Consider the following 15566-nt stretch of genomic DNA (forward strand, 5'->3'; position numbering starts at 1 on the left):
GCAACATGAATGGACCTAGAGATGATCATACTAAGTGAAGTTAAGTCAAAGACAAATATCACATCACATATGTAGAATCTAAAATAGGACATGAATGAGCTTACCTACAAAACAAACAGACTCACAGACATAGAGAACAGACTTGTGGTTGCCAAGGGGTGGCAGGGCGGGGGAGGGATGGATTGGGAGTTTAGGATTAACGGATGCAAACTATTACATAAAGAATAACACTGTATAGCAGAAGGAACTATATTCAATATCCTGTGATAAACCATAATGGAAAAGAATATGAAAAATAATGTGTATATATATATATATATGTGTAACTGAAAAAATTAGCATGTGCCCCCAAAAAAAAGGTTGGGTTTGAGGTTCAGTAAATTAAGAAGGTTTATACCTTGCTTTCTGGTTCATGGTTTGACCTAAGTCCATGTTTAGCCATATATTTAAAAATTAGCCTTAGAGTGAAAGGAGATGAAAATGAGCTTTCTGAAAAACATTCTCCAGGTATAACGGAGCTGAAGATTTAGTATCCCTTAACCCACATGGGAAGTACCCAAACTAAAATCTTGGCATCATCATATTTCAGAAAATGGAAACCTTTCACAAAGCCTGTGCAGCCAAAGCTTACATCAATCCTTCCTGCCTTCAGGCTGGTCCCGAGAAATCCTTTGGGACCTGAAATGCTGGAATGCCTCCTCAGTTGGGCTCTCCTCTTACAGAAACAGACCCAGAGGCCCATGGCCATTTCTGTGACAGCACAACTTGTTCAGAAATAGTAACAGCTTAAATTCCTACCTTATTGCCCCACATTTATTACCCTGCCAATCTGCTTCTCTTGTTTATTCTTTAAAAATACTACCTGAGACTTTGCTATCTCTAGAGCAGCAAATCGTGTGATGGTAAATTAATACCAGAGAAACAATGACTCCATTTAACAAAAAACAGCAAAGGGAACTGTGAGAAATGGCACAACTGCTTAGCTGCAAAGATTTTAGGAGCCCTCCTTAACCACTGAGGAAATACAGCAAAAATCCGTAAACGGACAACATACCTTCCTAAAGCTGGGTTTCTCAAAAAGCAACCTCCACGTACATTGAAATGGGAGGTATTGTTCCTTTAACGGAAGATGGTTTGTTTTGCTGAAACATCGACACTTTTTGCAGTGTACATGAGTCTTAAACGTGTGATGTTTATGAACAAGAAGTGGGGAATGGCTTCACGTCTGAGGAAAGGGGAGTATTTATTCAAATTGGAAGGTCGTTTGTATTTTTGAGACTGTTCTCAGGTCACAACCTCGGTCAGACACACCTAACCCCCTGCTTTCATATGAACCTTGTACCTTCTGTTCTAAGACACTGTGTGTATGTGCATATATGTGGGTGCATGTGCACCTGTGCATGTGTGTGTGTGCTCTCTGCCTATTCCTTCCTTCAAGATTCTGTCCAAATCTTGCTTCCCTGTAGCCTTTCCAGATGGTGCCAACCTATTCCCTGCCCGTGCGAGTGCTTATACCTCCACTAGGAGACTGGGGAAGTGGTTAGTGTTTTTTGACTCCGTACGTATTCATTGACTGCCTAGTCTGCTAAGTACTCTTCAACTGCCCCGGTAAGACCCTCGAGTGACCCTCTGCCACTCACATTCTAGTATGAAGTACCTGCATATTTCTGGAACTCTTGCTGCTACACATTTATCATGATTTGCTCTCCTCGTATTATTAGATGACACATTTCTTGGGTGTAGGAACAGTGCCATCTACTTTTGGGGTGTCCTTACATCCTGAAAAGGGGTTTTCGTACAAGTCCAGTCAATCAAATATTGAATTCCTCACACAGAATATAAAAGGAATGAGTTTTTCAAAGGCAGGGTTTCTCACACGTTGGCTAAGTACCACTTGGAATCAAAAGCATTGGAATAATTACTGAATAGAGGAAAAAGGATTCTTTCTTTCTTTTTTTTTTCAATCCATCACATTCCCTGAAGGAGAGCTTCAATGTGGTGCTAGTATGGCTTCAACCCAGGTTACTACCCTTTCCAATAAAGGGAGATAGGCCTGGGGCTCAGAACCTTTTGCAAGCAATAGTATCTAGCTAGAATTTAATAACTTTTCTTTTCATTGTATTTATTACCTTCAATTAAGGACAAGTAATACTAGTTTCCCACTTATGCTAAATAAATATTTCCATGATGAAAAATAAACTTGTTCAAGTATCACAGTGAATGAATTTAAAGAAAAATAGTAAATACAATTTCAGGTGGTACTCAGATATGGTAAAACTCATGAAGGTAATAAAGGCCAACTAGACTTTAGGAACCTTTGCCCCAAAATACAGCATTAACGGAAGCCAAGGTTTTCGGTTCTGTACCTGTTTGGGCAAAATCTAATCTGAGCTCTGTTTTAGAATAATAGCATGCCCTGTCTGCTCAAGCTGCATTTATTACCTGAGGGAACTGCTCCAACTCCAAATTAAAAACATTATCAGTGATCAGAGACGAAAATCTAGTTATTAAAATCTTTCAAAGTCCAATGAAAGCTCAAACTCCTGGCATTTTAAAGGATTAGTAACACTTCAATATCAGTATATATTTGGCCCATGGAGGAGAACTAAGTGAGGTTACTTCGAAAATCCATGACTAAGGACAGAGGGAAACATAATACAGAGGGAAACTATCCAAGGAGCATTTAAGAACAGCTGTAATCAAGTGAATAAAGTGATCTTGGTTTCAAATTCAGAGAAAATGTGACTCTGTCTTTTCTTCTTCAAGAGGAAACTAGCATTAGCCAGACATGTTATCCGCCATTTCTATCTAGGCTCTGCACTGGAAAAGATGAACAGAAAACAGAGAGGTAAACCTGTTATTCTCCCAACTGAAGCCTGCAATCACCAGCATCCATAGCCTACCCAATGTGAAACAGAGACTGGACCAAGGCAGATATCTTGGTTCATATTTTAATTCTCTATTTTTCTCCCAGAGACTGTCAGCATTGGTCTGTTCTGAGAGATTAAGTACCTCATGAAGGTACTGATTTTTATTGACTACAGAACCCAGCTATTTTATTTAGCCACAGATGAATCCCACACCCTAAGAAAAGGCCCACATTGTAATAAAACTGTGACTTACTATCTCCAGCTGGCTTTACCACAAAACCTTTAAAAAAACTGGGATTTCATAAAATCGGCACCCTTCCAAGCAGTCTGTAAAGCACTACCTTTTCCAAGGAAATGCTCACCTTCTTCCTCTAGTGCTGGCCCCATACAGGCCAGGTAGGAGGAGACACTGAGTGATTTGAAACCCACCTGTTTAGTTATCCACAATGTCTGATATACTCAGTATCAGACGGATCCTCTGGTTTAAGTGCTTCAGGGATCAAATATTTCATTCCTCTGTAAGGTGGCCCTTTAGTGCCCATAACTTGTTACAGGGATTTATGGTCACTAAATTAGCAAGTACTGGAGGAGCATGGAACAGTCCTATAGCAATGGGATATAGGATCTATTCCTTTACATAGGAACAGGGGTTCTAAAATGACTAGTGGGTGAGGATCAGGTATTGGGGAGGTGCGGATAATTCAGCACTGGAACCTCTGGGGGGCAAGGGAATAGAGTAAGGTTAACAGACACTTTGGGATTGTACTACCAAAAGTGAAACATGGCATGAGAAGTCCATGCTGACGGAAACCTGTGCCTAGAGCTGGCCTTTCTCCTTTTCTTTGACTTGCAAATGTCTTCCAAGCTACCTACTATGTGCCCAGCACCGACTACAAGTGGGGGAGGGAAGGGTTCAGGCATACAAGATCCCTGTTCTTATGAAATTTTTGCCTTCACGCTTCTAAATGTCTTAAATGCCCTAAACTACTCTCACCTATACTTAATTCATTCTTTCCCTCCTCTGTCAATCATTCATTCAACATATTGAGCACATCCCATTCATGGTAATTCAGTGATGGGTGAGACCTGGTCCTCAGAAAGCTTATAGACTGAAAAGAGGAAAACCCGTGTAATCAAATAAAATCACTATCGTGTGCTAAGGTGTAAGCGGGAATAATTAACTGCCGGTGGGAACACAAAATGTTTCATAAAGTGGTTAACATTTGAGTCCTTAGGATGAGTTGGAAGTGACACAGAGGAAGGAGCAGCGAATTTTAGCTGAATATACAATTGCCATGCCAATGGGCAATGATACTTTAATAATCAGATTAACTTGAGGATCTGTTCTGTCTTTATCACTGTTAAAGAAGAACAGCAGCTTACATTTATTAACTACTTCACAGTGTATGGTCTAATTTCATATATAAACCATCTCCTTCACACCAGCTCTGTGAAGCTGGTCCCCTTATCCCCATACAGAGCAGGATCCTGAGACTCAGAGGTCCTGACTTCCCGATATAGTGAGCTGACGAACTTGCTCAGTTGGCAAGGCTGGAACCTGCATCTGTGTCTTCCAACTCTAAGCCACAGTGGCACTGTGACCTCCCAGGGAGCAGCCCCTGCCTTTGCTGATGACCGTATATAAATTACTGCCCATTCTGTAAGAATGTAACTCAAATAAATGTAAACCTTCTGTAATTGCTTCCAGTGTAGACTCAGGGGAAGCTTCCAGAGAATGTCTCGTCTTTGCCCCGAGTACAGTGCATAACAAAAACGGGCCTCAAGGCTAGTGACTCCCCGTCCACCACTCCCCCAGAGGAAATTCTAGTGTATGCAGCAAGCGTGAAACCTCCCTGCATGTTTTATTAAGGCTGGCTTTGTATCAGAGTCTCTAGTGTAGCTTACTGCTCCTGATGCCCGGGCTGTACCACAGATAGCTGAATCACACACTTCGGAGGTGGAGTGCAGGTGTCTGTTTTCCAGTGGTTCCTAACGTGGGTTGAGCAACAAAAATGCCTGTGGCGTTTTCTTTTTTCTTTTTTTTTTCTCCTTTGAGATCAGAGTATCGATGTGCTCGAACATTTACAGAATTTATCCATCCTACTGTCGTGGAGTACGGCACCAAACTAAAATATGTGTACCTGTGCCATTGCACTAGATAGATTTTCAGATAAAATCTAGTCACTCGGAATTTGACTGAGGTACAGTTTTGTTAGTGTTCCAATAATATACTGATTTTTAAATACATCAGCCTATTCAGAAGGGAAACAACTTTCTACTCACTTGGGGCCCTTATAGCCAAGGCTGGCTTCATGGACGTGTAACCTGTGCTGACACACAGGGCCACATGCTTAGAAGGGCCTATGCCTGGTTTAGTGTTCCACTGTCTCTCTCTTGAAATTCTTAATAATTCTTGAACCAGGGGCCCTACATTCCCATTCTGTAACAGTTCTGCTTACAGCCATGGGCCTCTGTGCTAGGGCTACTTTGGCCTGGTTTTCCTGTCGGGTGAGTGGAAAATGTGGTTGAAAAGGCTGCTTGTAAAATAAGCAATGAACAGATCCACGGTGAGAGGTGGCGGGTTGGGGAAGGTGCAAGGTGAGGCTGGCTATGGAAGACGGGAGCCGGCAGACTTGCTAGGAGAGAAACAGAGGCCCAGGAGGGCAGGCCGAAGCCTCGGGGCAGGGGTGAGGGGGAGAGGGCCTCTGCTGTGGGGATGGTTGGAGGAGGCTACCAGCAGGCCTTTAACATGTGAGCCTGAATCCTTTCTGAACTCTTCCCACGCTCCCTCTCTCCCTCTTTGTCTTCTCCCTACAAGTCACCACTTGTTTTCAGCTCTCCAGATAATGGAGTTCAGAAGTAAACAGTTGTGAGGAAAAAGGTGGTGGGTAAAGGACCTCTGTTCTCCAGACAGAAGGTCTCAGAGGAAACATCCTCGCCTTGATGTTAAAAAAAAAAAAAAAAGAGAAATGAAAAATCTGTTCCTGCTTACTGTCTCAGCTACAGAGCCCAGAAAGTCCTTGGGCTGCAGAGGTACCCCCTCAAATCTATTTATAGGCTACAAAATATTAATAATAAAGTTGAACCTACTGTAGTTATCTCCTTCATATATGTTTACCTTCTCCATGGGTTCGGAGGCCATATTTGAAGTCTTTTTTGTTTTTTTAAATTGGAGTATAGTTGATTTACAATGTTGTGTTAGTTTCAGGTGTATATAAAATAGATAACTAATAAGGACCGACTGTATAGCACAGGGAACTCTATTCAATACCCTGTAATTACCCATATGGGAAAATAGTCTAAAAATGAGTGGATATATGTATAATTGATTCATTTTGCTGTACACCTGAAACTAACATTATAAATCAACTATACTGCAATAAAAATTAATTTAAAAAATTAAAAAAATAAAAACAAAACTAATAAGGACCTCCTGTATAACACAGGGAACTCTACTCAATATTCTGTAATAACCTATATGGGAAAAAAATCTAAAAAAGAATGGATATAAGTATATGTATAACTGATTCACTTTGCTATATACCAGAAGTCTTTTAAGACAAAATGAAAATTTCACATTGAAATGACTAGACATTTCAGTAATTCTGTAAACCCAATATTCTCAGTTTTCTTATAAAGATCTCTTGATTCTTCTGCTGCCACCCACTAATGAGAACAACTGTCTTTTTAAAGCTAGAAGGAAAATACACCTCAGCCCAGAATAGAGTGGTGCTGACCTCTACAGGAAATATATACCAAGGCTGGCTTCATGGACGTGTAACCTGTGCTGACACACAGGGCCACATGCTTAGAAGGGCCTATGCCTGGTTTAGTGTTCCACTCTCTCTCTCTTGAAATTCTTTCTCTCTATAGGAAATATATACCATTTTTTCTAATATATCTAACAGGAGTCCTTTCTAGAAATTCATTCTAAAATTGTGTTTTGTGACTCATTCTTATCTGGCCTCTTCTGCCTTGAAGGTGGTTCTGGTTGCAGCTAGTCCCTCCCCAGGCCGTCTAAAAATCTAAAAGTATGAATAGGGAACTTCTGTTCCCTTCTCCCTACCCTCAATGATTAAACAAGTACTCTCTGAGGGTCACCATATGAGAGCCATGTTTACATTTAAAATTTTACTTACTCTTAAAAAGTGGAGTCCTTGTTATATATCAAATGCTTTCATAAATTATCTTGTGTAATCCTTACAACTGAAACAGATGTATTAGTCCCATTTTTCAGTTGAGGAGACTGAGGTTAGAGCTAGCAGCTTGCCTGAGGACGCGTGAGACAGTTTAGTGCCTCAGGCTCTGCTCACGCTGGTTAAGAGCTCAAGGTAAAGATGGAGCCTGGCTGCAGTGGGGATGGGTTTGACTCCTGGCCTTGCCATTTCCTGGATGGCTGACCTTGAGGAAGTCATAACTTCTTGGTTTCTCATATTGCACATCTCTAATATAATAATACTGATTACATAAGGTTGTTGTAAAGATTAAATGAGTTAATATACGGAAAGCATTTAAAACAGTGCCCAGCGTAGAGTAAATATTACAAAATAATTATCATTATCAGTTCTCCCATATCCTCACAATGCTGTGGTCTGTCCTGCTGTATGTCAGTGAAGCCATGGGTTTCTAAGCAATTCCATCCAGCTCTGAGAGCCAAAGCTGCCAGGGCAATTCCAGCTTATTAGGGGACATCCTACATAATTAACCAGGTCATGAATGACAAAGACAGACTGAGGACCTTTGCAAACAAAGACAGTAAAGAGACACAGAACCAAATACAACATGTAATCCCTGAATGGATCCTAGAGCAGAAACATTTTTTTTTTCTTGTGCTACAAAAGACATTTGTGAGTGAAACTGGTAAGATTTGAATGTCTGTACATAGTATAGTGATGTATTAATTCCCTGATTTCTAATCATTATTCTGTGGGGAAGGAAGAGAATATCTGTGTTTTAGGAAATATACACTGAAGTATTGAGAGAAAAGGGAATAATCATAACTGTAATTTACTGTCAAATATATATACATATATGTAATAAATAAATTAATGCACACATACACAAGGAGAGAAAAGAGAATGATTAACATGGTAAAACGTTAACATCTGGGGAATGTGGGTAAAGGATTTAGAGAAGTTCCTTGAATTGTTATCTTTTTTGCAATTTTTAAAAATAAGTCTAAAATTATTTCAAAATAAAATGATAATATTAATCAGTAGAAAAAACAGCCTAGTATAGTGAAAGAGTACTGAATTTGGACTTGGAAGAACTTTGTTTGATTCTAGTCACTATTTCCTCGTGCTGTTAGGCAAGTCATGTAAACTCTCTCAGGCTGTTCCCGAAACCGTGGACCTCAGATTGGGACTTGAATCCACAGTCTTTTAACTGAGATAACACACCTGGTCTCAGGACTTAATGAAGCTCAGGTTCTTGATGTCTTGTCACAGAAATAATTCAGTGAGAGATAAAGTGATAGGTAAGAAGTGGATTTATTTAGAGAGAAACACACTCCACAGAGTGTCGGTCATGTCAGAAGGTGAGAAAGGCACCAGGGTATGGGGTTGTCAGTTTTTATAGGGCTGGGTAATTTCATAGGCTAATGAGTGGGAGAAGTATTCCAGCTATTTTAGGAAGGGGCGGGGATTTCCAGGAATTGGGCCACCACCCACTTTTTGACCTTAAAGGTCAGCCTTGGATCTGCTGATGTGTTACAATGAGAGTATACTGAGGGTCAAGGTCTAGTGGAAGTCATTGACTCATCTGCCATCTTGGACCTATTTGGTTCTAATCAGTTTGTCGTGTCCTTGGGCTATGTCATTCTTCTAAAGGTTGTGCCCTGCCCCCTTCCCTCCTGTTTCATTCCTAAATCTAAAAATTGAGAACAATAAGATCTACCTCATTGGGATGAATGTATATATAAGTTGATGAGTGGATTTATAAATTTGCAGCTCAGGATGGGCTTTGCTACAAGTCAGTTTACAGTGAAGCTAAGAGGCTCACCTGGGAATATCAGTCAAGAAGGGGAGAAAACTCAGGTGAACTTGTCATTTCACGTTTGAAATTCATTTTTGCTGACCCCCTACAGAAAAAAACGTCATATTCTGTCCTTAAAACTTAAAAAATGTCTTCAAGAAAGAAAAGGAAATGTAAATATGATGATCAATTGGAGAAGGAGTGATTCTCCATCTGGCTGTAGATCAGAATCACCCTTTAGATCTCTAAAAAACAACAAATGGATGCTTGGACCCCATTCCAAGAGAGTATGATTCATTAGGTCTTGGGAAGGTCCAGGATATATGCACTTCAAATAGCTCCACAGATACTTCTGATGTTCATGGGGGTTGCAAACCACTGCTCTAGACAGTTGGAAAAGTAGGTGCCCTAGAAATCAGGGCTGGAACCAAGCCCATCTGATACTGCCATAAGTGATCTGAAGGAAGGAATGAAATCTCCCAGTTAACTTGGCTTTTCCTAGTACACTGTAGGCTCTCAACATGAATAATGTGCCCAAGAGATGGGTAAGGCCTCACACGATGAAATGGGGAATATGGGCAAAAATGGGAGACTGAACTTCAACAGGCTCATCTTGGGTATTCATGAGAAAGAAATCAAAGTAGCCTCACAGAGTGAGTTCTATAACAATAAACGGTGACTTGGGAAAGGGATCTTGGAGTGTGTCCTGATGGTCCCCTAAAGACTTGGGCCCAAGGGGCAAATGCTGTCTGGGAGGCCATCTTTGCAGACTGATCTCATAAAGGATACTGGAAATTAAAACGCAAGGAAGTACAGTACCTTTAAAAAAACAAAAAACAAAAACAAAAATACCCACAGGTATTCGTTTCTTGGGAAGTTCTTGTTGCTATACTTCACACACATTTCAGTTTGAAAAGCTCCAAGAGGAAAATGATTAAATTAGAAAATAGCAACTAAAGTTATTTAGAAGATATGGCATCACTTTTATAAAGACATGTTAGAAAAGTTTAAAAAGCTCTTAAATTAGATCAAAGCAGATAGAATATATAATCAGAATATACAATTAGCTAATGAGGGGAATAGTTGGGATGGACTTTTCCACTAAATCCAGAAAGAACTGGAGAGGGCAAATGTTGAGATAATTTAAGATTAAAGAAAAAAAGACCTCCTTACGTCCAAAGATTTAAAGGGTCAAAATGACTAGAATCATATGTTAATAATATCTTTTGAAGGACAAATTGGAGATGTGGAAAGAATATTTTTAATCTTTGATAACAATGTTATAAAAGGCAATTGTCATATTTTTCTATAAAACTTTCCTCACTGTTACTAACAAAAAAGTTACTCTGGGCTAAATATATTCCAGTGAAATTTCAAGCTTCTTGTTATGTATTTAAAGAGCTTGTTGCACAGTTCCTGGGAAAGATGAATTGAGACAATGGCCCTGAGCTGAGATGGCCAGTGCTCCTGGTAGGGAGATAACAGCCTGGGAGACAGCTGCATGAGAAAAAAGACATGAGTTGCCAGCTAATTCTAAGACAGGGAGGCTCCCGTCTCCACCTGTGCTCCAGCCACCACCACTGTCATTGCCCAAAGCAACCTCTGAATCTCACACACCTTCCCTAGCTCAAAACCTCCACTGGCTCCCTGTTTCCCAAACCTTCTTGGCTTGGCTTTCATAAAGCCCAACATTACAGCCCCCTAAAACCAGCATGCTTTTGGCTCCAGTCACTCTTCCTTTCTTGATGCCCAGGGACAAAGAAAGGACTTTACCACTTCAAATGTCCTTTCTTTTATTCTTTCAGGGCAAGGGATTTTATGCTTCAGGGCAAGGGATGCTCCTTTTACTTCTTTTGTATATGTCAGAATTCTTCATATACAGTAGTCCATAAAGTCTTGATAATTAAATATCTGTATCATGTTCTCTATTTCTCTTCTTTATCACACCCTCATCACCCACTCTTTCTCAAAGTCGGCTATAGATAAAAAAGAAACTTCTTACCTAAATGGACATTTCCCCAAAGAAGACATACAGATGGCCAATAGGCATATGAAAAGATGTTCAACATCACTAATGATTAGAGAAATGCAAATCAAACCTACAGTGAGGTACCACCTCACACTGGTCAGAATGGCCATCGTTAAAAAGTCTACAAATAACAAATGTTGGAGAGGGTGTGGAGAAAAGGGAACCCTCCTACACTGTTGGTGGGAATGTAAATTGGTGCAGCCACTATGGAAAACAGTATGGAAGTTCCTCAAAAAACTAAAAACAGAATTGCCATATGATCCAGCAATCCTACTCCTGGGCATATATCTGGACAAAACTATAATTCAAAAAGATACATGGGGACTTCCCTGGTGGCACAATGGTTAAGAACCCGCCTGCCAATGCAGGAGACACAGGTTCGAGCCCTGGCCCAGGAAGATCCCACATGCCGCGGAGCAACTAAGCCCGTGCGCCACAAGTACTGAGGCTGTGCTCTAGAGCCTGCAAGCCACAACTACTGAGCCTGCCGTGCCACAACTACTGAAGCCCGCGCACCTAGAGCCCGTGCTCCACAACAAGAGAAGCCACTGCAATGAGAAGCGAGCACACAGCAATGAAGACCCAGTGCAGACAAAAATAAATAAATAAATAAAAATTTTTAAAGAAGTCCCCTTGTAAAAAAAAAAAAAAGATACGTGCACCCCTATGTTCACAGCAGCACTATTCACAATAGTGAATAAGATGTGGAAACAACCTAAATATCCATCATCAGATGAATGGATAAAGAAGATGTGGGACATATATACAATGGAATACTACTCAGCCATAAAAAAGAACGAAATAATGCCATTTGCGGCAACATGAATGGACCTAGAGATTATCATACTAAGTGAAATAAATCAGAATGAGAAAGACAAATACCATATGATATCACTGATACGTGGAACCTAAAATACGACACAAATGAACTTATCTATGAAACACAGACTCACAGACATAGAGAACAGACTTGTGGTTGCCAAGGAGGGAGTGAGGGTATAGGAGTTTGGGATGAGCAGATGCAAACTATTATATATAGAATGGATAAACAAGGTCCTACTGTATAGCACAGGGACCTATATTCAGTATCCTGTGATAAACCATAATGGAAAAGAATATGAAAAAGAATGTATATATGACTGAATCACTTTGCTGTACAGCAGAAATTGACACATTATAAATCAACTATACTTCAATAAAATACATTAAAAAAGAATAAGAAGCTTCTTGCACAATCTCCATCACTGGCTTCTGCCAATCACGCTGATATAAAAACATACACTGACATTCATGAACAGAATGGAAAGAACTCTGTCCCTAGGCCAGCAAAGACCATGGTTGGTCTGCAATGAACAATTTAGGGCAGTAGAGAACTGGAGAGGATTTCAGGAGGGTAAGAAATGAGTGACTATATTCCTATCTAAAAAGAGTAAATAGGCTTCTAGAAAGAGGCAATTATGACAGAGACATGCTTCAGGCAAAATATCATGAATTAATTTATTTTCAAACAATATCAGTGGCCTGTAAATACTCCAAAAGTTCTTTAAGTTTCTAGAATAGTATAAAACAATGAATTATTTAAAGCCTTATCAGTTTAAAGATTTCATTTAGAATAGCTTGGATCTTAGTTTCTAAGCCTTACTTTGAATGGTATAACCCTGTCTTGGTCCTATCAAAAATCTAGATAATTTATTTTATTTAATGTTTCATATTCTCTCAAACTACTTAGAACAGAACAGTGATGTCAAAGACTGAAACAGAACCCAATCAATTAAAATATAGGTGGCTTACTATTGGCATATTCCTCTGGTGCTATTTTCAAGAATAATATTGACAGACTGAAGAAGTGTTTTAAAACAAAGAGAGAGATTTTCCATGGATTCTGTCACTGGGAAATTTACAGCAGAGAAAGATGACAGTGTTTCAAGATACAGCAGTGACGGCAGCGATAAAAACAACATTGAAAATAATGTGGTAGAGATTGCCAGTGCCTACCCAATACTCATTCTCCCTTTCTCCTTTATAAAGAGGATTTTGATTTTGTTGGCACATAACAAAGTGCATAGCCTCTGTTACAGGTGCGGGTCGGGGAGGGGAGGATGGTGATTCATTTCTCACTAATGTCACATATGCAAAAGTTGTTGGGTAGGGCTTATAGGAAAGCTCCTTAAAAGCAGGCACACTCAGCTGGTAGTATCCTGTTGCCCTCTGCCCTTCAGTTCTTTCTGCCTGGAATGAGCACATGATGTTAGAGACAGAGTAGCCACCTTGGAACTAAGGGGCAGTCACAAGGGAAAGGCCAAGATTACTGCAGAGATCTTGGGCCTGGATTGTTGAGCGGCTAAACCAAAGCCTATCATGGCCTGCCTCCTCACTTCTTGTTTCACAGTAAGAAAACCTCTAATTTGTTCTATTTTTGACACTTCTGTTCCTAGCAGACAAATTCTTAACGGATATAAATAACAGTAATAACTACAATAATAATGGTGATAACAACAGCACTGTTCTAAATGCTTTGCATTATCTCATTTAATACTTACTGATCTATGACTGTTATCTCTGTATGACAGTTCAGGAAACTGAGATTTAGGCCCCATAGCTAGCTAAGAAGCAGAGTTAGGATTTGAGCCCTGGCAATCTAATTTTTTTTAAATTAATTAATTAATTTTTGGCTGCATTGGGTCTTTGTTGCCGCGCGCAGGCTTTTCTCTAGTTACAGCGAGCAGGGGCTACTCTTCGTTGCAGTGCGCGGGCTTCTCATTGCGGAGGCTTCTCTTGTTGTGGAGCATGGGTTCTAGGCACACGGGCTTCAGTAGTTGTGGCACGCGGGCTCAGCAGTTGTGGCACACGGGCTTAGTTGCTCCATGGCATGTGGGATCTTCCCGGACCAGGGCTCGAACCCATGTCTCCTGCATTGGCAGGTGGATTCTTAACCACTGCGCCACCAGGGAAGCCCTGGCAATCTAATTTTAACTGTTTGTATTGCGATTTCTATTACCCTACTAAGTGAAGTAAAACAGCAAGTAGCTCAATTGAGATTCTGGGGTCATGGATGCTGTTCTCCGTTGCTATTCTCCTTTATGCCAAATACACACATCTCTAATCTAGGCATCTCCAATAAAGATTCCTAAAACATTCAGAATTCATGCTTAAAAAGAGTAAAGTTAGATCAAATAGATTTTCCAGAAGAAAATCTCCCCTATGTGAGGATTTAGAACTACCTGCCCCATGTCTGTCAACTCCCTTTCACTTCATCATTCATCAGCCTGAACGTTTTAGCCAGACATCATCCTCACCTTGTAAGAGTCTGGGATGAGATCTTCACTGATTTACTAAATCCCTACCCTTTCAGATGAAATCATACCAAAGGAGCAATTTAGTGCCAACTTCAGTGGTTGTTTTCTTTAGTGCAGGCACCATGCCTACTCCCTGGGACCTATAACTCCCCTAACCCAAGTGGAAATGATCTATCTTCAGCGGGATACACTTGGGTTGATTTAGGAAAAAACAAAACCAAACCAAAAGCAAACCACTCCAAAACTGCCTATGATATTTCCTGAGAAGATTTTTCGGAGGTCCTTTCCAAGCAGTTTCTGATCACCACTGCTCTTTGACTCAGTCATAACAACAGTAAATTTGAGGGAACTTTTGCAATACTAGTTATTATGGTTAGGCCAACTAAAAATTAATTGAATTGCCTGGAAAATCAGAATCACAGAAGTTAAGCACTGAGTACCAAAAGAATTTTGTACAAGCTTCTCAATTATATTGCTTTCTCTTTCTTATGCGCTTTCCATCTCCTAAAGATGAATAATAGCAGAAAATGCTGATGTTTAACATTTCTAGCTAGAATACATTTTGAACACGTAAAACTAGAGATGCTTATGACAAAATTCATTTAGAGGTAGGAGGTTCCAGTTTCCTAGCTATTCTTCTTTTGATCTTCCTCCAACCCATTCTCTCTACTGCCACTAGAGTTTTCTTCCACCGCTCCTTATTTAAAAAAACAAAACACAACCCATCACAACCTGGACCTAGTCTACTATTCCAAATGCTACCATAACCACTTTTCCCTTCATATTTTAAACTCTAGCCACAGTCGTTTCAAATAATTACCTGGATACTCCATCTTCTGGCATATATCTGGGACTCTAGGCATGCAATTTCTTCTGCCCAAATGCTCTTCCTGTACCTTCTTCCTCCCATCCCACTTTTCACTTTGTAACCTTAGAATCTCTACTTTAAGCCATCAACCAACACAAAACAAGGAAAAACCCTTGTGGAACTTAAAAAAAAAACTGATAAAGGCCAAACTAATCATCTAAATCAGGGGTCACCAAACTTTTTCTGTTAAGGGACAGAGTAGTAAATATTTTAGGCATTGTGGGCCATACAATCTCTGTCGCAACTACTCAATTTTGCTGATGTAGCTGCAGAACAGTCATAGACATTATGTAAATAAAGTGTGGCTGTGTTCTAATAAAACTTTATTTAAAAAAACAGGCAGAGGGCCAGATTTGACTGGTGGGCCATAGTTTGCTGACCCTCATCTAAAGCATGCTATGTCTAAATAGCGCACATATCTCTAGCTGGCAACATACATCATTTTCCATGAGTATATTCATAAATAGCAAAATCATACTGATCATACACAAGAGAAGATATTTTGTTACAAATTGTATCTGCCATGTGGG

At 40.0% G+C, this 15566-nt stretch overlaps 1 protein-coding gene across 1 annotated transcript in view; it reads right to left on the reverse strand.

Annotated features, from left to right (window-relative positions):
• The window catches only part of NME7 (NME/NM23 family member 7), a 215408-nt gene that overhangs the window by 1106 nt on the left and 198736 nt on the right, over nt 1–15566 (reverse strand). The gene's annotated exons all lie outside the window — the stretch shown is intronic.

The sequence above is a fragment of the Phocoena phocoena genome, chromosome 1 (assembly GCF_963924675.1).
Source record: "Phocoena phocoena chromosome 1, mPhoPho1.1, whole genome shotgun sequence".
Classification (NCBI taxonomy): Eukaryota; Metazoa; Chordata; class Mammalia; order Artiodactyla; family Phocoenidae; genus Phocoena; species Phocoena phocoena.